The sequence below is a fragment of the Calypte anna genome, chromosome 20 (assembly GCF_003957555.1).
Source record: "Calypte anna isolate BGI_N300 chromosome 20, bCalAnn1_v1.p, whole genome shotgun sequence".
NCBI lineage: Eukaryota > Metazoa > Chordata > Aves > Apodiformes > Trochilidae > Calypte > Calypte anna.
The window spans coordinates 10249624-10272080 of NC_044265.1; the positions used below are offsets into that span (position 1 = coordinate 10249624).

The window sequence follows — 22457 nt, forward strand, 5'->3', positions numbered from 1 at the left end:
AAGACACAGAACAAATATTAATTGTACTTAAAGTAGACCTGCTAGATGGTATGTGCACATCCTAGAGAGATGATAGACAGGTAAAGAACGAAATCTCTCCATTTAAAGAGATAGCTGACTCAACCCCTTTGTTTTTGCTGGCCACGTGTGAATAGAATTGCGCCTGCACAGATTACTTTTACATTCTCTGCTTCTCCTTGGGGACAATACCTTGTCTTTTTAAGCCATTTAGTTGTGTTGATAATTTTTATTCTTTACAGTAGGCTCTTAGCCAAGGCAAATGTTTGTGTTGTTTTAAAAACTTGAAGTGTATCACTGTGGGAAATTTAAAATATACAGATAACTTCAGAAAACATTTTTTTTAAAAAACTGTGATAATATTCCATGTTATTCCACTTTCCTTCTATTAGTTTTACATGTAGCAATGTTCAGTGCCTTCACAGTCTGTTTTTCTGTCCTCCACCCTTCCCATTCCAAATATATGAAAATACTGATATGACACTAATTGAACTGAACCATCAACATTTCTGTGGTGACAAAAGTCACAGAAGAAATCAAGAAGCTAAACCCAAATGTTATGTTTATCTTTGAAAGAATGTGTGAAATATGTAGCTGAAATAAGAAAAACACTTTGAAGTACATGTATATTAAATATTAGCACTAAACAGAACTTGAAACAGCATTGGAAGAACAGGTAAAATTTAATTGAAAATGACAAAATTAAATAAGACACAGCCTTTGAGTTCACATAGAGAACATTTGTCTCAGTCAAATGCTACCCGTGCTGCATACCAATGATGTGCTGTGTGCTGCTGAGCACGCAGGGACTCAAATCAAAAAGATTACAAGTTTGGCTTGTGAAGCCTGCCTCAGACTCTAAGTAAAACAAAGTGAGACTGAAAATATTCAAGGACTGTTTGGGACTGACCAAGAAAGCCGGGAGGAAGGAGCAGAAGAAAGGAGGAAGGTGTCTGGGCTCTTTGCTGCTTTTGCAGAGCCACCCACCTTCCCAGCAGCTCTCCCTTACCCCAGGAGTGAAAAAAATAGGAGGGTCCAGTACCAGAGGGGTAACCTCTGTCTGCTGCCAGCTCTCTCCTGGAAGCAGATCTTGCCAGGATCCACCCACCAAGGGGATGCTGCTCAGTCTAGAGGGAAACATTAAAGGTGAATCTGATCTGCAGAACCTGGGCTTGCATATTTGAATCCAGATTAACTCAGAGTTCAAGCAGATGGGTTTTGATAATATGCTAGCAAGTAAATGAAGGAAGCACCAGCTGCCAGCCCAGAGCAGCATCCTGTATTTGTGCCTCATTTTTGATGCTGAGGGCTTTGTTATGCTTTTAGACAACCCAGAGGCTGTCCTGCCTAGAGCATGACGTGTATAGACTATACATGTGTCTATTAATCAGGTGATAATCAAGCCCCCGTGTGTTCTTGAGCTAACAGTGGTCCTGGTATATTCAGTGTGGACCCAAGTCCCTCTGCCAGCTTGTCCTCTTGAGTCATGATAACCTCAGACCTACCTTCCTTTTCCAAGACACACACACAGGCACAAGTCCCCACAGGTTTGTTGTTTTAGGAGCAGATGACATTAAAGCTGTATGGAGTTGTGTAATGTAGCTTTAATAAGCATGTGCTTTCTATTTGTCACTGCTTAAACTGTACTTTCATACACACAGCCCAGGAGTCTTGCTGAAATCTGCAAAACATTAAGGGCAGGGAAGATGAAGGGGTTTTGAACACTACACGGGCTGGGGTGAGTGCTTGGCTGAGGAGGCTGGGCTGAGAAGAAGTCATTTGATGGAATTAAAGGAAATAGTAATCAGGGTTGTAGTGAGACTCTCTTCCTCCAGTTAATGTATTTTCTTAAACAAAGCACAGGAAGTTATAACAGAAACCTCCTCTGTGCTCTGTAGGCACACAGTGACCTGCATCCTTCGGCTTAGCACAAATCCCCTTTGACTGGGGGCAAATTGGAGATCCTATTAGCAGCACACAATTCTGGGCATGCTCCATTCAGTCCCTCCTTTTCCCACTCCAGGGGTGTTTTCCTCTTCCGTTTACCTTGTTAAATAGATGATCTGTTGGTGGAATAAAAAGAGAAAAGTCAGTTTTTCCTCCTGTTCACTGAACTCCATCCCTCCAGCTCTCTTGCTGGTTATAAGGGTTCTTAGAGTGTCTGTTTTTCAGCAATAACCATTCCCTAACTGAGGTCACACATACTGTCTAAGTGCCAGCAACCAGAAACTTTAAATAAAGTGTTACTGAAGTCACTGTACAAATATCTTTTTCACAATAATCTGCTCACTGTCTTTCAAGTGTTTGCTAATGAGCTTTACCTCCTGTGGAAATTCAATGGACTTTAGCTCTACTATTTTCCAGCATTTGAAAAATATATCAGTTTAGCTGGAAGGGGAGCTGGTGTTTGTTTTTCTGTGGTGAATTTTGTTTTTATTGCTTTAACTGCAGCTTCAGAAAATGAAATATCTGTCAAAACAAATCAGAAGTAGGAATGCTAGAAACTCACATTTTTGGCACCGTTCTGCAACATCAAATGTTCATCATCTCAATTATTTGAAAAGTTGAACATGGTTAAAATGAACCTCAAGATCAAAAATCAGTAGATGTCCCATTAATTATTTTCCAGTTTGTAGTAAGCTTCCAAAGTGGAACTTGAGGCCATACAGATTTTTCTGATGCCAAAGCCTGAGGGCTTCTCCAGCTCTGCTGTCGCTGCTCGAGTCATTCTGAACACATTCCATCCCCACAACTCACTAATAGCTGAGAAGACTGGAGAAATCCCAGTTTTGCAAACACGTGCCACTGATCATGTTAATCATATTACTATCAGAAATAGTAGTGGCATTTACCACAGGGAAAGATAACATCAGCTGCCACAGGGTTACTTAGGAATGTTGTATAAGCATAAGAAATGCTTGCAGGTCCAAGAGATGTTCTTGAAGCAGCTCAGTGCAGTGATCTGAAGTATCATGGCTTTTAAGCTGACAATTAAAGCAGGGGTGCTAATACACAATGCAGTTTGTCTTTGTAAATGAACCTGCATCAGCTTTTAATTAAGCACAAGCAAGTAGGTGTGCATGATGAGCTGTCTGGTACGTCTATGGTAGAACCCAACCTCCTCAGCACAGCCCCATGACTTGGCTGGAGGATAACCCATACACAGGCCAGAGCCCACAGCAGACTTGCCATCTGTGGTAATACCAAATATTTTCAGCATATTAACTCTTCAGCTAATTAGCAAAAAAAGGCTCAAGAGGGAATAATAATGAGCTGGACAGCATTATCATTATATGAAGGTTTGAATGCTGCTAATGCTGAAAATTTATCAAATTTATGATATTGCTTATTAATAATGAAAGTAATTTCCCATTGGGATCTGCTAATCATAGTAATAACAGCAATCAAATAGCAGCAATAAGCTAATAGCTGTGCAAAGATATGTGTGTTTAGGCTTGTGTGTCACTGGGCAGCATGTACTGATCTTAATGTGCAAACTCTGAGTCCAGGACTGAGGAGGTGGCTTCAGAGAAATCTGGATAAATAATTTGCTAAACAACAACAACAAAAAATAATAAAAAACACAGATAGGCTGCTGCATTTAATATTTTCCACATGCAACTGCAGAATCATGAAGTCCAGAGATTAATAAGGGGGGAATTATCCCATGTCAACACCAGTGAAAGTTGCAGAGGCCAATATACTCTTGCATCTGAGTTCAGCCATGAGGATATTCCCTTAATGAAGAACCATGATTCTTTGGTAATAAAATAATGGGAATAATGCTCTGTGCTTCCACAGTATTGCATGGGGAGTGGCAAATAAGGACAGTGGTCTCATCTATGTAAAAACAAACCCCAGGCTGGGCTCAGAGCCAGCTCTGCTGGTCACCTATGTTGTTTTGCTTCTGTAGCATCCTGAGTCAGCTCTGGGGGGAGCCATCTGGGAGCTCAAGAAGGGGAGAATTTGACATGCTCTGCATTGCGCAGCACGCCCAGGAGCCCAGAAGTCCATGTCTGGCTCTACAGCTTCCCTCTGCCCTACCTGTCTGCCTGCCAGTGCCAGGACAGGACACAACCACCTGAAATCTTTCTCAGGAGGCCACAGCATTAACAGCCTACCAAGACATAAGGGATTTCTAGACTGAATTTTTCAGGCTGAATCCAACCTGCATAAAGGACAATTATGAATGCAAGATTCTGGGATTTAGGAGATATCCCAGACTTCAAGACAGCTCCAGAATAGCCAGTTAAATGTTGAGGTTGTCACAGAGATGACCTCTATCTGGATCTATAGGATGGATCATGGTGTCCACTCTGGCCAGTCTCTGTCCTTCAGCAGCCCAAAGGTGCAAAGCAGTTGATGAAAGGGGTTGCACATTACCATTCCCAATCACCAGGCAGTCAAAAGGCTTTCCTGAGACACCATGAAGGAGAAAGTGTGGCCAAGAGAGGCTTTGCTGGCCATGTCCCACCTCTGGCTGAGTGGCCACTGCACCTAAAGTTGCTCAATCCCACTACAGGTCAAATAGCTGTCCTGAAAATAAAAAGCAGCAATTTACTGCTCCCCTTCTTTCTGCAGTGTGCTGCACAAATTTTAGGACTGATAGAACATGCTTAATCTAAGGAGGAGAAGTATATTTATTTGTGGTATCTTTTTTCCTTCAAGTTCCATTAACAAGATTTTGGTGCCTTTAGATAGTGTTTCATAATAATTTTTAAATGTTAACAGAAATCATGTTTTTCATCAGTGGACTTGCACCGATCTGATCTGATCTAATTAATTACTACCTTTACTTCTGTGGATTTTTAAAATTTTAATTACTATATAATTAGATTTTTAAAAGCCTTCATTAAATTGCTAGCATTTGGAATAGTCCTCTGAGCATCATCCTGTAAATATGACCAACTTTGAGCTCTTTTTTCCCCTTATAAGGAGCGTTGCAAGATATTTTGTTTTATTCATGAAATGTCACGTTGTCTAATATCACAGCACTACATCACATAACACATCCAGTTCTGTAGTAGTAAATCCCTTTATGCTTCTATGTTGTATTCCAATTTGCAATATTAATGCTGCAAGTTACATATAGTGACAACTGAAACTTTCAAAAGACCATACATTTTCCATTCCAGACACCCACTATCATTTCCAGTAATGGGTATCCAGTCTGAAAGTATGTTTCTAGCAGACTATAACAGTATGGCTGTTAAAGTACCAGTGGTACTTGTGAAACCACAAATACGCAGGTAATCTTCTGTGAATAGTAAAACATTTACAAGAACTTTGACTTTTCCATTTCAAAACCTAATTTCTTGCTATTGCCTCCAAATACATAATAATAACAATAATACTAATGACAATAACAGTAACAGTCAATGGCAGAGTGACTGTGAAGTATCTTCCAGTAATACATCAGTGTACAACTGAATTTCTGTCTGTGGCAGCACAATTCATCCTGCCAATCCTGTCTAGAAACACCCAAGAATCTGATGACTAAACCACAGATGTCATCAAAAGGCAATTCTGATGTTATTTCTTGAAGATCTCAAAAGACTTTTTTCTGTGTCACCAGCTTTACCCCAGGGTTGCTATCTTCCCACTAAGTGACCTTTCCACCATACCCTTGGTGGAGGTCCCTGCCTTCAGGGTTTCAAATCAGCCTAATCAGAGCCTCCTTTACCTCACCAAAAATAGCTCAGGCATCTGCATACATGAACTTCCTGCTCTGCCTGCAGCTGCACTAAAACCTAAAAATGTACAAAAAGAAAAATGTGGGGTAGCTTTTGAAAATGTGGTTGCTGAAATTTAGAAAACCGTTCAGATGGGGATAGCCCTATTGCCTCCTCCTCACACACCTCAACCACAAGTTTAGATTTTTTCAAGTTCTAGCTTTTCCTGAGGCCTCCTAGTCCATTAGGAAGTTTTATCCTTTCTTTACTACTTGTTTATACCAAAGGTAAATCTTTCCAGCTGCCCATGAGGAGTGAAGAGGTTCTCAGAGCACTGTTATCTCAGGGAGCACTACAAGCCTTGGGGGAACATTTAAGAGGAACATACACACTGCATGTCAGGGCCACATTTCTTTCAGACACCAGTGAACTTTATCTTTTTAGATATGTCACAACAGGTGACAACATCACAGGCAAGGCTCACAGTTTTCTGCTGGCATTGCTTCACTGGTAAAACCTGGCTGCAAAGCTGCTACAGTGCCTGAAGATAAATGAGCCCCTGCATCCCAGTGTGGTCACTTTCACCTCTGAGATTTTTGCAGGTCAAGTTGGCCTCAGCTGGTCAATAATACTGCCCTGGGAACCCATGTTTACCCATGGTTTTTGTGCATCAAATAGATGTTCCTAGCAAGACAGACTGAGGGGTGGCAGATTCAATTCATCAAACTTGCAGGTAAAGAGCAGCAGTGATCACAGAACCTGGCTCAGCTCTCAGCTGCACCAAGCTCACACTCTAAACTCTGCTTCTGTTTCCCTGAAGCTGAGCAAAAGCTGAGCTGAAAAGCTGGGCATACTTCAGGATGGCCTTGGGGCTGCAGCAGCACAGTCCAGCTGCAGGGGAGCTGGTTTGCACCCTGTGCTGTCACCCATGTGTGAAGGCAGGGACAGGGGACAGGCAGCAGAGAGACAGAGCCAGCCAGGGCAGCTCTGCTCTGCCCCAGGGCTCCTGTGAAGGGAATCTCATCCCTTACTCTGCAGGGGCAGCACCTTAGCTGCCTTCTGCTGCCTCAGCAGAGAAGGAAATCTACTGCCTGGACCGAAGTCCAAGGGTTTAGCCCATAAATCTTAGGGCTTTGTTTAATTCCTTTCCTTTTAATTTTTTTTTCCTTTGCAGATGTTAACATTTTCCAAGAAATTATATGCTACCTTGGTGAAGTGCAAAGAAAATAGAAACCATGTCTGAAATTACCCAAAGGATCAAGTAGAATAGCATGCATTGGCTTAATGTAGCAATCAAGATTAGATAAGGAGCATATGCCCAGTGCTGGGTCTGAGAAATTAGCAGGAATGCAGGAGACATTTTTAGCATGTGTTTCTGATATAGAATCACTTTCACTCTGAGTGGAAATATGTTATGCACTAATACTGATATGCTCTTCCCTGATCCATAGGTTGAAAATATATTGGAAAGGGCAGGATAATACTGTTTCACTGACAGTACAATTTTCTTCTTGCTAAAACCAGATTTATTGTGCTTTCCCAGTCAAAACTGATAGCATCCAGCAAACTCCCGCTCACCTCTCATTGCTTCTGTCATCTGGCATTTTTTGTATAAACAGATAATGATTTAAGATTTCAGCAGAAATGAAATAATTTTGCCTGGTAGAGGATGGTAAGCTTTGAGGCTGTGCATTCTTGATTATACCAATTTAACATGAAAATAAATAATACATCTAAAACTTGCTTCCTTTTTTTCCCAAAACGTAACAGTTCACAAGAACAGGTACTTATATCATCCATCATCACAATAATGGTGATGATGAAAAGTCTTATTAGCCACACTGAAGATATTTACTCAGAAAAGTAGGTTTTATTGTGGAAGTACTAACATAAAACTTAGGAACCCAAAAATAAGGGGGTTTGCATAAGTCTGTTGGCTGAAATGTGACAATACAGACCTAGCAGTTCAGAGAAACTTGGAGTCTTTATTAAGACCAGGGAATCCTTGTCTCAATTGAATTCACATAAGTAGTTTTTATTAGGAATATTCTGGCTTTGCCAGTCAAACTGACATGAGGAAACGGTCATTTCCACTCTTGAGGGGCAAGACATAACTGATGGAGTTTTTTTATCATACACTGAAGGAGCCTCGTGTTGATGCTGTGGATCCAAGAGCCACAGACTGCTCTGTTCTGACTCATTCCCAGTGGAGCCCCAGTCTCCCTCTGTAGGAGTCTGGCTGATGAGCTGTCTATTTTAGGGACTCAAGTTAAAGCTAAACAGGAGAGAATACTCCTACAGATACTGCAACTTCTTTTGCAAAGAGTGGCTGAACAACTAGACCATTTCTGCAATTATTTCTGCATATTTTCCACTTGAATACAGCCTCAGTTATTTTGCAGATTCAAGTGAGATGTACAGTTGAACACATACGTGTAGACATCTATCCTGGCAGTGTAGCAATGAACTAAATCAACCCTGTAGCACTGCTCTTAGACCTCTCCTCTCTTTAAATTCCCAGTTTTACATCTGTATTGTTCTTATGCAAGAAACAAATCACTCCCTTAGCTCATGGCCTTCCACAACACAGTCATTAACCTCTCAGTTGTGATGTTCACCTGATGTTGTTTCCAAGGTATCAAAATCCCAGGACTGGAATACATGGCCTCTTCCTTCTCCCTCCCCACTGATGGGAATCACAACACATTTTTCATAAGGCTGAGTACTCCCACACAGTGAGAGAAAACACCGTGCTGCACTTATGTGTGTGTGTATCTTACAAAAGAATTGCTTTTGTCAGAGAAGCCCCACAAATTTCTAGCCTAAGGCATAAAGAAGAGATCTAGATCCTAGCTCAGCTTTAGATGTGAACACACTGTGATCAAAGATCTTGGAACTAAAGATAATTACACCCTGCTGCAATGATCATTGCTGTTTTAAAAATAAATCAAGCTGGTTACAATCTTCTCACTGAAAGAATTTCCAAAGCAAAAATAGGAGTTGGATCAAATAGACTTTTGGAAAAATGTTATATTTTAATAAGTAAAAAAGACATTAGAAATTTCCAGGTGCAAATTGTTTTTTTAAATTAATTAGATTTTCACTTGAAACAGAGGTAACGTTGACATTTTGCTGCCTTGAGAAATCTCCCACAAAAAATTTCAATTGAAAAAAATAGCAAGCAGAAAATATTCAGTAAAAAAATTTACAAGAAAAAACCCACAGCCAAAAAAAACCCAAAAAACCCCCAACATAAAAATAGTAACTGAGATCAGTGATTTCTAAAGTAATAAAAATAGGATTAGCTTTTATTTATAAAAGCACAGGTTTACAATAAACATCAACCTGACCTTTATATGTGTGAGCCCAACATACTGTTGCTAGCATGACCATAACTACAGTCACTGCTAACACTGACTGGGGACATCCTGGTGTGATGAACTGTTCATGTCTCAACACATGAGTTAAGCAAATGGTTGCTGTCATGCACATTGGATGTGTCTTAGAAATTAGATGGATGAAAGTCAAAATCCCTTATTATTGAAAGCACAAAATTAAGAAGATAAATTTAAAAAATATTGTCAGATTTTTAGTATTCTTAAGGCATTAATCCCTCTCTCTGCTTCTTCCATTATTACCAAATTAGTTTAATAAACCTATAGCTAGAAGAACTGCCACAAACAGAATACACTGGTAATTAGTACAAATAATTTATTTCAGTTGTGAGATTAATCAATATATGGCCTAATTTTCTAGCTCTATTTTCGTCTGTGGGTAGAAAATGCTTGAAACTTCAGAATCTTCTTAAAAATTTGAACACTAGAGATCATATTTTCCAAACCTGTCCAGTCTGTCTCTTTTAATTAATGATGTGCTGCACTAAAATAGATTGCTCTGTATTTTGCAAAGTGCTGTGTGAAGTTTGAATTGTATGACTGCCATTGGCTTTCACAGCTGTTGCCATGAAAACTCCAAATCATTATGAAAAAAATAGATTTCTGTACAGCAGAATAAAGGCAGGAGATGCAAACAGCATGAAATGAGTATGGCCAAGTGAGCAGGGCATCACTGCTGTGCACCAAAGGCTGCTCCTCCAGCCTCAGCTCCAGCCAAGAAGACAGAGGGCAGTGACAAGTTCCTGTGCCATTTCATCCTCAGCCTCAAGCTCCACAGCAGCATTAGCACCAGTGCCTTTGGAATCTATTTAACAGAACAGAGAGCAATGAGTCATTTCACAGGAGGAGTCAAAAACTGAGAGCAGCTTTTGATCACAATCCCTTCTGTGGCCCTTTACTGGCCCTGGGCCACTGGCCTGCCTTTGTGTCCCCCAGGAGGAGGCCAGTGGCCCACAGAAGCTGGCAGCTTCCACAAGAGCAACAGGCAACTCCAGATTCTTTTGCTGGTAGATCTATTCAGAAATGAGTTCTGGTTTAAACTGTCCAGCTGTAGAAACTTGGCAAGGGGGCTGCTCCACAACACAAGCACTAACTCAGCTGTCACTTTGGAAACAGGGCTTTTACACTGTGTGGCATTTCCACTGATGGATGATGTACCCAAACATGGTGTCTATGTAATAAATGCATATGAGTGAGTAAGCACATTTCGTTCCCAAACAAAAATCATGCCTAGGAGAACAAGGAATCAACAAACACTTTGGGGAAGTGAAAGGTCACTGCAGGGAGTTTTTCTCATTAACCCTTTAACTACTGAGAAGCTGGCAAGAGTACTCACTTATGGAGAGCTATAGGTTTCTGATTGCCTTCTTCCTTCCCATCCATACCAGCATCTGATAGCAGTGTAAGAAGGGATTTCTGACACTGTAAAACAATTTATGTCTTAGTTTAGCAAGAATCACTGAGATCACTATTTGGAGTAGTTAAGATCTGAAATATTCTGTCCTGTTGGCTTTAGCTTCTGCTACTGAGCAGAACAGAGCAGTATACAGCAGAGTATTACACCTCTGTTAGATGCATGATTTAATCCACCTGCTGTATTATGTAAATCATCCACAAAGGATGTGTGTGTGCTCCGCTGAGTGGAACCAGCCCTTCACATGCACTGCATGACCCACAGCCCTGGCCTGCCTGCTCATTCCTCCAGATCTCTCAGGGTTTTTTCCCCCAACACAGCACATCTACCCCTGGGCAACATGCTGAGCCACTGTTTGGAAACTGTTTCTAGGGATTCCTCATGTCCTTTTCAGCTTGGGTTACAAGGCAAAGCTTCGTATCAGCCAATGCCTACCTCTCTTTTCAGATGCAAATGCCCCCAGAGCCTTGGTATGGTGAGATATCTCTATTTCTGAAACAATCTGCCATATTTACTTCACAACTTCATATCTTTCTCCTAATCTTTCTTCTGGCAGATAGTGAAGAGAAGCCTGGCTTTCACAGCTCTCTTACATTCTTATTGTTTCTGGCCACCTATTCTTTCCCCCCCTCCATTTTCTGTGTTTCATTTTCATGGCTTCTTAGGAAGGGGCAAATTCCCTTCCTTTTCTCCATCAGCAGACTCTCTTCCTCATCCCTGTGGCAGGGGCAGGAACAGAGCAGTCACAGCAAAGTGAGTGCAGAGCTCTCTGTAGCACAGTAGCAGCCCTCTCTGCAGTGTGCTGCTCCCCAGAAGGCACCCTCCAGACATCAAGTAGTGCAAGATCCAGAATCTGAGAAACACTGACAGGGAGAAACAGGCTTTCTCTGTTCTAGTTCAACACCATTTGGTGTTTTCTCTTTTGGGTTTTCTCTCCACTTCACTGCACAGAGAAAACACCCCAGAGTATCCTGTTCAGAGCCACTTCCTCACCCTCCATCCCAGTGGATGCAGCTTCAGAAAGGAAGCAGAGTCAGCGAGGATGGAGTGCTTTTGGGAATCATTGCCAGCATATGGAGACTGCATTCTGCAGCAAGCAAGGGCAGTTCCTAAGCAAGTGGAAAATGGGCTTCACCTCCCTGTGGTCTCACTGTGGTTTGCTTCCCTTGCGATATTATTTTTGAACAGCAGGCAGGAGCTCGGTGTTTCTTGTTCTGTTTAGTAAATCCAATAACCAAATCTGGCCCAGTTCTGGGTGGTCCTTGCAAAATACCAGAAAACCACGCCAAGGCCATGTGATATAATAATCATAACTAATACAGGGATTGATTTGACAGATACCTCAAAATCAGTTTTTCAAGAAATTGGATGTTTCAACCAATGTGTCTATTCCTTCTTTCCCCCTCTGAACCCCAATTCCTTTTACTTACTCAGTGCCTTTGTTCTTCATTCTGGTAAACCAGAATTACCAGCCTGGAAAATGAAGGTCACTGATGCATGATGCTTGACTTGGTCTTGGACAGGGAGACAGTACACTACACAGAATGCCTTCCAGGTTAAAGAATTCACATCTGAATTGCCAGGCAGCCTGACTGCTTTCGTGACCAAGAATAAGAAATGCAAAAAGCCAGCCATTAAAGTCCAAGCGTAAGCATGGTTTCCTTTTATTTTCCTGAATACTTTGTGGGTAAAATTAGTGCTCAAGGACTAATCTCAGTGCAGAGGGCCAGCCTGAGCCTTGCCAGGTACAGTGCCTGCCCACGCTCCCACAGCTCTGCCAGCAGAGTCCAGTCCCACCGCAGGGGCCCCGCACTCACCCTCTGCCAACGCGCTTCAGACGTGACTTCCAGTGCCTGCAGTCCAGCTCTGCCCTCCTCACTGGTATCCACCCCAGCTCCACCAGCATCCATGTCCTCCTGCCTCTAAACTTGCCTTTGGAATGTTTCAGAGGGCAGAGATGGGTGGTATGAGATGGGCTAAAAGAAAGGAAACAACCTGAGTCCCTTCTGACCTAACCAGATGTGGAACCATGAGCAGAGGCTGCTCACAAGCTTACTCTGTTGTCTAGTCCCTTGAAGAAGCAGAGGCACAGTGGGTCACCAGCCAGTTCATCTCCCTGCACATTCAGGGTATCTCTAAATGTTCTTAACTTAGAGGGAAAACAATCATTACATCTCATGGCTAACACAGTCCTTCCCAGATACCAACAATTAATGGTAATTAATGTTTTTTCATTCACAGCTTTTTACAGCTGCACTGTATATATGCACAGTCATTTCTGGAATGGATAGAAACCCAAGTCTCTTCAGAGAGGGCAGACTGGCCAGAGACTCTGTAGTAAAATCCTGTTCTGACAGCAATCGAAGTAATAACTATAGGGAGAAAAAAAAATCTCCTCTTTCTTACAGGCCTGATCCAAATCACATTATGTCAGGTGAACTTCTTTCCTCCAGTTGCCTGTGCAACAGTGCCTAATTGGGCATCAGTGATCTTATTTATCACTGCCCTGATTTAATTAATTGCTGTAGGATTAAAAATAGTAATTTAATTCATGCTTACATTAATATTAATAATTCTTTTCTCTTCTCGTAAACACAGGCCCTGATTCAAGTATTCTAATTTCACACAGCAAACACAGCCAAAAATGTGATAAAGGAGAATTTCATTAGAGGTTGGCCAATACAGAAGCATAGCCCAGTAACATGACCAAAGCAGAACAGAGTGACTGATTTCTCTCTTCCTTTACTCCCAGCTGTGATTCCCAGCTGAGGAAATCTGTCAAAAAACAATGGGATCCCATGAAGGGAGCAATTGGTGCCAGGAAGCAGTCAGCATTAAAGGGGTTACAAATTCTTCCTCTCTTCCTGGTGTGGATACACATCTGAATAGGCAGTCATGGCACTCCTGGATGCCCTGTCATTTCCTCATAATCTGGGAACCCAGCTGCTAAACTGCACTTACAGAGATGCTCAGGGCTAAACAGGCACACCCTGGCTCTCCTGAAACCTTCACCCCGCTGTCACTTGGCACTTCGCAGTCCCCCTATTACTTTCTCACAGAGCTGCCTCTGCTCTCCTACCGTGTAAATAATGTAGAAAAGACCATTCTCTTTGTATTCAATTAGTGAGGGAAAATGGTTTTGTGGTTAATGGACCAGGTGGGGACCCCAAGAGATGTGAGAGCTCAGTTCCCCGCACTGCCACACACTTCCCTTGAGACCTCAGCTTCCCACACAGCCTTGTCACATTCACCCACACCAAAAGGAGAGTAGTGGAACAAGAGTGATTTCAAACAGCAAGCTCAGGGTGCCAAACCCACCCGTCATCAAAGGACCTGGCACCAGTGACATCAACACCCTGGTGCCTGCAGGCAGCTTTGTGCAATCGGGGTCACAGCCTGAGCCGAGCGCGGTTCGGCGCCGTCCCTCCTTCTCTTCAGCAGGGAAACTCCACCGCAGGATTTCTGACTACAATGATTTAGTGTCTGTTCCCTTGCACTGCATCAGACTGAGCCAGGCAGGGCACAGGGAAGCTGAGGACAAGCTGTTATGAAGGGGGCAACGCCACAAAGACAGAGAAAGGTTTGTATAACTGTACAGGCAAAAGGTCACATCCTTTATTAAAAAAATCTGTAAACAATTAAAGGAGCCACGAATATGGGAGGTATGAGCACAGCCATTAATATTTAGGGGAGTGGAGGAAGGGAGACAGAGAGATGAAAGCTGAACACCTTTCTGAACCTCAGCCAAATCTTTATCAACCATATAACTAAGAGAACATATCCTGCTCAGCGAGACACGTATTCAGCCTGTTTCATTACATTCTGTTCTGTCCTTGATCATGATGGATCCTGCTGAGACTCGTGTTTAACAGCTCCTTCCTGCAGTGGCTCAAGCAACAACAAGAAAAAAAATATTGTGAAAGTCACACCCCATTGAAATCGCATCCTAAGGGGACCTGGCAAGTGCAGTAATTACCAGAATAACTATGAACACAGGCCACACTTGACTCAGAGGCTGCTGTACACGTTAAAATTAAAAAGGACTTTAAGCAGATGCAAGAAAAGTGGAAATTAGGGACCAAAGGGTAGGCTCAAGAGCGATTCATCATTCCTGATAAGGAGCCATTAGGCTGGATTTTGATGGGAGCAGAACCCGGGGCAGCCATCCTTTCTAAGCTTACAAATGCAGTGTAATCCCCAACTGTTTGTAGATAATGGAAAACTGCATTAACCTTGTAATTCTTCCCCAGTGATTCTATCACATTCACCCTCTTCCAAGTCCCTCTGCTCCTTTTTTCCATCCTGGTTTCTCCACATGCTGATTTCCATCCGCTGGGGCCTATGCAAAATGCCTTGGTACATGAGATCAGAATCCCTCCCCTGTTATTTCAGTCAGAACAAGATTTCTGGCTTGTTTTAGCCATCAGTATAGCCTTGACATGCTTTGACTTGCCTGCACCAAAAATGTAAACAGCAGCGCTAAGTACAACAATTAACATTGTGTCTCTGCAGATGTTTGTTTCCCTTCAAGGAGCTTGGAATTTGAGTGGGGAAAAGCAGGGTAGGCAACAGCAGAGGCTAATGCAGTCTGGGGCAAGCTTCCCAATTGTGATTTTATAAACAGCTCAAGCTGCTCCCCTTTCTATCGGTGATGTCACTCCTAACCTTACAGTGGGCTGTGGCATTGCTATCCATCATCTCCCAGCTGCTGTTCCTTCTCCACCATGCAGCAGGAGGCACATGGTGTGTGAAGGCTGACAAAGTCTTGAAGCCTTTCAGCCTCATGCAAATGGAAGCCAGTAAGTTTCAGATTCCCTGGATTTTTCATACAAATTATCTCACCCAAGTCTGCAGATAATGCTTTCTAACAGTCGTAGGTTATAATTTCCAAACACCAAGATAACCTTCATCATCAAGCAAAGGCAAAAATGCCATTAGCAACTAGAGAGGTGATTTAACTCAACCTAGCCGTTTGCTCACGAGTCTGAATTTATGTCATCAGCTGTGATGAAATGAGTGTTTTCTTAGATAGATACGGACAACTAACACAGCACAGAACTTGGCAATCTTCAAAGGATTCAAAGTTTTATATTCTCTGTCTAAAGTCAAACATTTGTCTTTCTTATCACTTTCACTCAAAGGATGTGTTTTTGCAATATTACATCAGGTTCATTTGCCAACCGAAGAGGCCAAATGGTGATGAACACTGCTTTCCCATACACACCAGTAACCCATCAGCTGCACTGGAATCACTTTGGATTTCCAGTGAAGGACCTGACAGCAGGACCATAACACCCTACTAGAACATTTCATTTATCACCATGACAAGAGCTCTATAAATTCAGCACTTTCCAACTAAGATGTTTGAGATGAGACCTCAAAGTTGAGGTGATCAAATAACTAGCAAAGAGGTGACTGAACAATGAATAGTGGTAGGACATTGCCTGCCTTCCCCTGTCCCAAATATGTGTTAAGTTAGAATAATACTAAATGCTGAGTTCTTCCATGTCTAAACCTATTTTGTCTTCAATTAGACCCTTTTGCAGCATGCTAGCTGGAGGCTTTAGGAACAGGACATTTTCTTTAATAGGTCACTTGCATTTTTGTGTTCTCAAATGACAAGAACCTTGGGTACTTTTGCATCCTCTTTTAAACTGGTTCTGAGTCAGTCCTGTGTGATTCCTTGTGGTGCTGTTCTGATCCCTCAACAGGCCATGAAAATCAAAGAAAATTTCCTTTGCTTTGGAGGCAGATGCCCTGTGAAAAAGCCTCTTGTCTGTTTAGCAGCATGGCAGATTCATTCCCTTGGAAATCAAAAGGTTTTAAGTTTAGTGAGGTCAGACAGTGAGAAATTGGCTGATTGAATACTCACTGAGGAATGTCTGCTGTGATTGTATAGGATAGAGAAGTACCCTCAGCATCAGGTAGAATATTAAGGTATCTCTCATTATTCAAATGCTGTGAAGCAGTTTCACTGCAGTACATTGTTAGGATTATATACAGCAAATGTTGCTACATCAGGTTTACTTTTCTACAGCCTCTGGTGGGGTTCAAAGCAAAATCAAATTAAGTGAGTGAAGAATGATCGTGGGCACTGGACTCCTTCAGGCATAGGAAAGGCTGAAGGTGATCCACTGTTTTATGCAATACATGACTACAAATCCTGAGCTGGTTGTTTGCCACTTTTCTATCAAGATAAACAAGACATGCCCCTACTCAGTGTATGCAATTTTCCACAATGCCATGAACTCTGCAGGTGACAGCCTGGGCAAGGGAACAGAGCCAGCTCTCTGCACACAGACTGATTGGATTTCAATACACAATTGAGGATATTTTTCAAAGCTGTGTACTGGAGCATTTGAAATGTTTCTTACCTGAGGCTACCTGCCAATAACCACTACTATTCTTTGCAGCTGCAAACACCTTTAAAATGAAGGCAGAGTTCCAACTGAGCCTGATGTTCATACTCCAGCTCTAGCTTTAAGTTATGTGAAGAATTCAACCAGTGAGTTGGTTTTTACGTCCATAGTTTCTGGACAGTTATGTCAAGCTGTTTGCTATACCTAGCCAAAGACTCACCTAAAACCTGATGCATCACTAAGTTAGTGAGGTTAAAGTCATGCCAGTGTCTCCACAGGGACATTAAAGAGAGCAACAGTCTTTGCATCACAGGTAGCCACCTTTGTGGCTTGTGACAGATGGGTCATTTGGGAGTACCTAGGCAAGGATGACCAGAAGGTTTCTTCACAGAAGCTAAAGACAAGCACCCTAGCACAGTCTAATCAGTCATCACTAACAATTATCAAGTGCATACTTTGAAACAAAAATAAAAACTATCTGTAATTCCAGACTCTGCACTCTCTGTCTTCAAAGAGCTTCCAAGGGCAGCTTGAATTCTTCACCCTTTTGCTAGTTTGCTCAGAGTGACACTAGAAGCCACTTTTGGCACTACCTTTTATCACATCCTGGTAACTGCAGCCCCCAGCTTGCCACTTGTTGGCAGCATCAGAGGACCACAGCTGTAACACAGCTGTAACTATCTGACACAACCCAGGAGAGGTTGTGCAGCCTCCCTCACAACCTTGCTGCACAGAGGATATCAGCCCTGCACACTAACTATAGACTTGCTGAAACATTATCATACATGAAGGACTTATTAGGTGTGCTGGGCCATTAGCCATCTCTGAGCACTGACTGATGAACAACATAATTGATGGCAGCTTTCATAAACAGACTCCAGAGCAGAGAATTAAATTAAAAGAAAAACAGCTGTTGCTAATGGAAATGAGGACCATTTCTTGATTAAAATATCTTCCTGTCTTTCCATGGGAGTTTTTGCAGAATGGGGGGATGGAGGAGCATAACAAGATATGAGAGCAGAGAATCTGCAATGCTTTCTGCTGAAGAAAACACAACTTTTCTGGTGGATGAGTCACGATGTTTTCCTTTCACAGATCTGAGTAAGGGAAGGAGCTATACAATTGCCTTGTTCATCTTGCTGCCAGTCTGAATGGTTTTATAGATATCTTTATATCTTTAGAGATAACTCTGACATAAAAGAATCCTGTTCAGGTTTAGCATAAGATCATATTTCATATTACCTGAACCCACAGATATAGGAGGGTGTAGATTTCAAAAGCTACTCACTGAAGCTCTACGTACTAGTACAGAGCTCTGAATCCAAAAGGCAATATCTCCACAAATCTCACTTGAGCACATCTATTGATTCTGGCACCAAACTGCAGCAATGAATGCACAGCTGAGAACATACATCAGAGAGAGACTTCCACCCAGAGGGAGCCACTAGGGACTCAGTAGATGTTTGCTGACGTAAGTGACAGGGTCTGAAGGACAGAAAATGCCAGAATCAAGATTTTTTTCAGGTCATGAGGTCTTTCCTTCATACTGTGATGACTCTGATCCTCTCTGACAAATAGTACTGCAGAAGGAACCTACAGTACAGAAGAGTTAACATTCAGATGTTCTAGACAGTGAGCAAGACAGCTTCCTTTGCCTCCTGCTGTCTTCTGTGTGATGGAAGTGACACAGCTGTGGGGTCAACATCTTCTTTCTTGGTCCCTGAAGTAGTTTGTTTTTATATTTACTTCAAGTCACATTAAAATTTTCAATGTGCTTCCAAGTGCCATTTTGACTTGTGAGTCATTAGACCTGGCCTTCTCAAAGTTTTAGGCTGTGTGTTTCAGCATGTCCTCTCCCAGGCTGTTATCTTATAAAGTCTTGAATCATGGATTTGATTCTCTGGGAGGGCCCTGAGCACTGCATGTTACATTAATACTGATACTTAACCTGTTGAGCAGCTCTTTACAGGTTTGCACCCTGTTCTGTACCTGGGGCAGGAGAGCCACTATTCTGCTGCACCAGCTCCTTCAGCACTGCTCTGCTTTGTTCCCAGTGACAGATCTTTTCCATCACTGATGCCTGAGAGCTAAGCTGTGGAAATCCTATGCCCCATGAAGCCCACTGACAAGGAAATCCATGCTCCACACCACCTGTGCCTTGAGGAATGAAAGTATATGAAAGGCTGTGTTCAGGCTGCATTATCAGATTCAAAGTGGAAACTAGAGAGAGAGAAAGGCCTGAAAGATGAGCCAGAGGAATGCCTGTTGCTTTCACCTTTGATCCACGTGGCACTTTGATGTGGCATTTCAGTCCTTCAGACAAGGTAACTGAACCTAGTCTGCAGCTCGTGGTACCTCTGATGGATACAAATGAGGCAGCAAGCCAGGCTCTTCAGCTCTCACTGAGGCACTGTCAATTAGCAGCACAGTTCAGTCCCAGCCTTCTTCCCATCCCCATTTTTTTCTCTGTCTGTAGAGTCCAGAGAGAAATTCTTTCAAGTAAATTCAAAATCACTTGATGTTCATCTAATGGTGTTTCAGGGAAAGGAATCATGAAACCACACAAGTTATTCATCTCCATAAAATGGTTTTATCAGGGGCCCAGACCACAACTCCTTAGCCCGAGGAGGTCTGATATTCCTCATGAGCTATAAATGCATAAAATTATGTGCAGAATGGGTGCTGCTTAAGAACCCAGATAGATAGGGAGCAGGCATGTGGGAATGATCAGCATAAAATATTTCCTTTTAATGATGTGCACACTTCTGCTCCTTTGAGGGAGAACAATATGTGCACTGAATGCAGCAGCACATTCTTCTAGTGATATGGAGCTCTTGATCTGCTGGTGAGAGCTCAGACTTGAGATGTTATTTGTGTCATTGATTCAGCCAAAGGTTTGCATCTCCACCTCTCAGGGTCACTCAGCTTCCTTTCACCGGGGATTTCCCACATGAAAACAAAGTTCATGTCCAGGGTTCCCCCTCTGGGCAGTGAGCTGAGCTGGAAAACTTGCCTCCAGACTTCCTAGGGCTTGCCCCTCTCTGCTGGCAACATCACCACAGTGTTTATTGTTCTCCTCTAAGATTATCTGTGTTTTTTCTTTCACGCTCACCCTAGCACCAGCATCAGCGTGAACTCCACAACCCAGAATGACTGAATCGTGCTCAAAGGAGCCCAAAACTAGTGTGGGAATGCAGACTTTCTTGCCAGGAGCCTGGGTATATAGCAGAGGGGTCCTTTTGGATGGGAAAGGATCTGTCAGGCTCAGCTGTGGTGGCCCAAGGTGGTGGCAGCACAGCTGATTGCTGCTCCTCAGCTGGAAGCTGCTGTCACAGCCCGTCAGCTATTGCAGAAATCACAGCTCACAGCCACTGCAGTTCACAGTTCATTGTCATAAATTAAATCACCAGTGTAGTAAGGTAATACAGCAGCCTGGGAATTGCAGAGGCTGAGGACCTGGCAGACATTTGTGCCTCTCTCCCCTTCCATTATGAGAGCAGAGCCTCAGACCTTTGTTGCCCCAGGAAGATTTGGCACAGTTTGTCTATCAGTGTCCCAAGCAGCTCGCTAGAGGTCATGCAGGAAATGTATGTCAGGGCAAATCATTGTGCAGGGTGTTGGATTTGCATCTCTGGAGGCTCAGGCAAACTTTCCCCCCCCTAAGAATAACCTTTTTCTCCAAGCAGGGGCTGGCTGTAAGCATCAGCCCTGAGCCCATCAGTTACCACCACTGCTGCCTGCCGGGTACGTGCCTGCCAAGCTGCCTTGCTAGTTGCTGGCACATGTGTTATGAGAAGCATTATTCTGTAGTTGCCTTACTAAAGCCCTGTTGAAAAATCTATCTCAAAGAATAGAAAGAGAGGTATTAGTTTAAACAAGCACTCCTTAACTTGCACATGAAACAAGCCCTGGGAAGGGAGTATAGCTGGAGCAATTCTTACTTGCCGCCTCCTGTATAGGCTTTAATTGCACATTACTCATTAATCCTTTGCTCCTCAGAGCAAACAGGTCCATTTTGAAACACTTGTGTTACATAAACAACCAGAAACCCTCTGGATGAGTGTGTGTGTGTGTACACATCCACCCAAGGGAGCATCACAGATATGTCAGAAATTCTGATTTCCCTGTGCAGGCGCTGTGCTAGAACAGACAGAAATTAGCATTCATCATGTGGCTTTGTTGGCCTGTTTTTCAAACTGGTTTTACAAAACCCGTGTGGAAACCCCATGAAAGTTGCCTAGCTCTTGGTTAAGGTAGGAATAGAGATGCTCTCAGGAGTGGCACTTGGAGGAAAGTGCTTGCAGGATTGCTCTGAGGTATAGGAGCCATCTCACCAAGGGGCAGTTTATACCACTGTCCCTTGCAGGAGGGAGATTCCCTCTCTCATCCACCAGTTGTTTGTGTCTGCTGCCCCCTCTGTGTGCTTTCTCTGCTGTCAGACCACATGTGGATTAATATGCAATCCTGAGTTGCAGCTATTACCACTCACCACAGTGATGGTTTCACGATTGTTCCACAGACAGCATCATTCTGGAGCTAGGGTCATGAAAAAAGAAACTTACAATGGAAATGCAGGAGAGTGTGAATTGTCGTCATCCAGAGTTCTGATCTCTGCAACACAGCTGCCATCTCACTTTAAAAAAAAAAATAAATAAAAGTGTTGACAATTTACCTGGAAACAGATAAGAGAAAGGTGGAGAAGCAAATGCAGGGACCACAGGAAGGAGTTCACAGGTCTTGGTCACGCTTGGAGAATTGTTTGCTCAGGAGAATCAAACACAAATGCAGCTCTCTTGCTCTTTGGTTCATTGGGAAAGCAGGGGGCTGGGGCTGTGAGGAGGAGGAGGATGGGTAACAGTCAGTGCAGCAGGGAGGTATTTTGAGCTGGATTTGGAGTCAGACCAACTATTGGCCAAAGTTCTCTCTGATATAACAATGCCAAAACCAGCTCAGAATCCCTCACCTCCCTTGAGGTGTCCTAACCAAGGACAAACCTCTGCTCAGCCTGGATAACCTGGCACTGGTAAGACCCAAGCTCAGCAAACCAAACATCCCTGCTGGCATTTGCCAACATGACACATGTGAGTTCACAAGCTGCAGATGGTGCTGGCCTGAATTTTCCTATTTCTCTCGACCTCCTCAAGTCAAGCATGCCTTACCACAGCACCTGGGAGACCATGGACAGAAAGGGATCAGATTTTCCAGCTTTGCCTCAAGCGTGTCACCACATCAGCAGACAACTTCTTTGCCTAATGCCAGTGTATTGTGTGTCACCTCATAATTCACAAACAACACAGGTCAGTGATATAGGTCACTTCTCCTGGCAGCTGACTGGCATTTATGGAGATAGAAATTACCAAGAAGCCAGGATTTAGGGCTTGCAAGGGCTGGTGGTTGCACAGATCCCTTGCTACTGGTGGGTGGGATTCCTTTACCTCTCCCTGAACTCCTGCCAGGCCACTCAGCACATCTCCAGCCACAAGAAGTTTGCAGCTGTTTTGGTTTGAAGCACCAGAGAGGGAGAAGTGGGGGAGGCTCTATCAGCTCTTCCCAGGGAATGTGGTTGAGTTCCTCACACCTCATCTTTGGTCAGGAAACT

At 43.0% G+C, this 22457-nt stretch overlaps 1 long non-coding RNA gene across 2 annotated transcripts; it reads right to left on the bottom strand.

Annotated features, from left to right (window-relative positions):
* Positions 1 to 1555: 1555 nt before the first annotated feature.
* On the bottom strand, positions 1556 to 21685 carry LOC115599436. Of its 2 annotated transcripts, none has more exons than XR_003988426.1 (3): positions 21531 to 21685; positions 12317 to 12475; positions 1556 to 2081 (listed from the first exon to the last, which is right to left on the bottom strand). It is a non-coding gene; the product is annotated as an uncharacterized LOC115599436 (long non-coding RNA). The 2 variants fall into 2 exon arrangements; XR_003988427.1 differs by lacking the exon at positions 1556 to 2081 and adding an exon at positions 9518 to 9890.
* Positions 21686 to 22457: the final 772 nt, after the last annotated feature.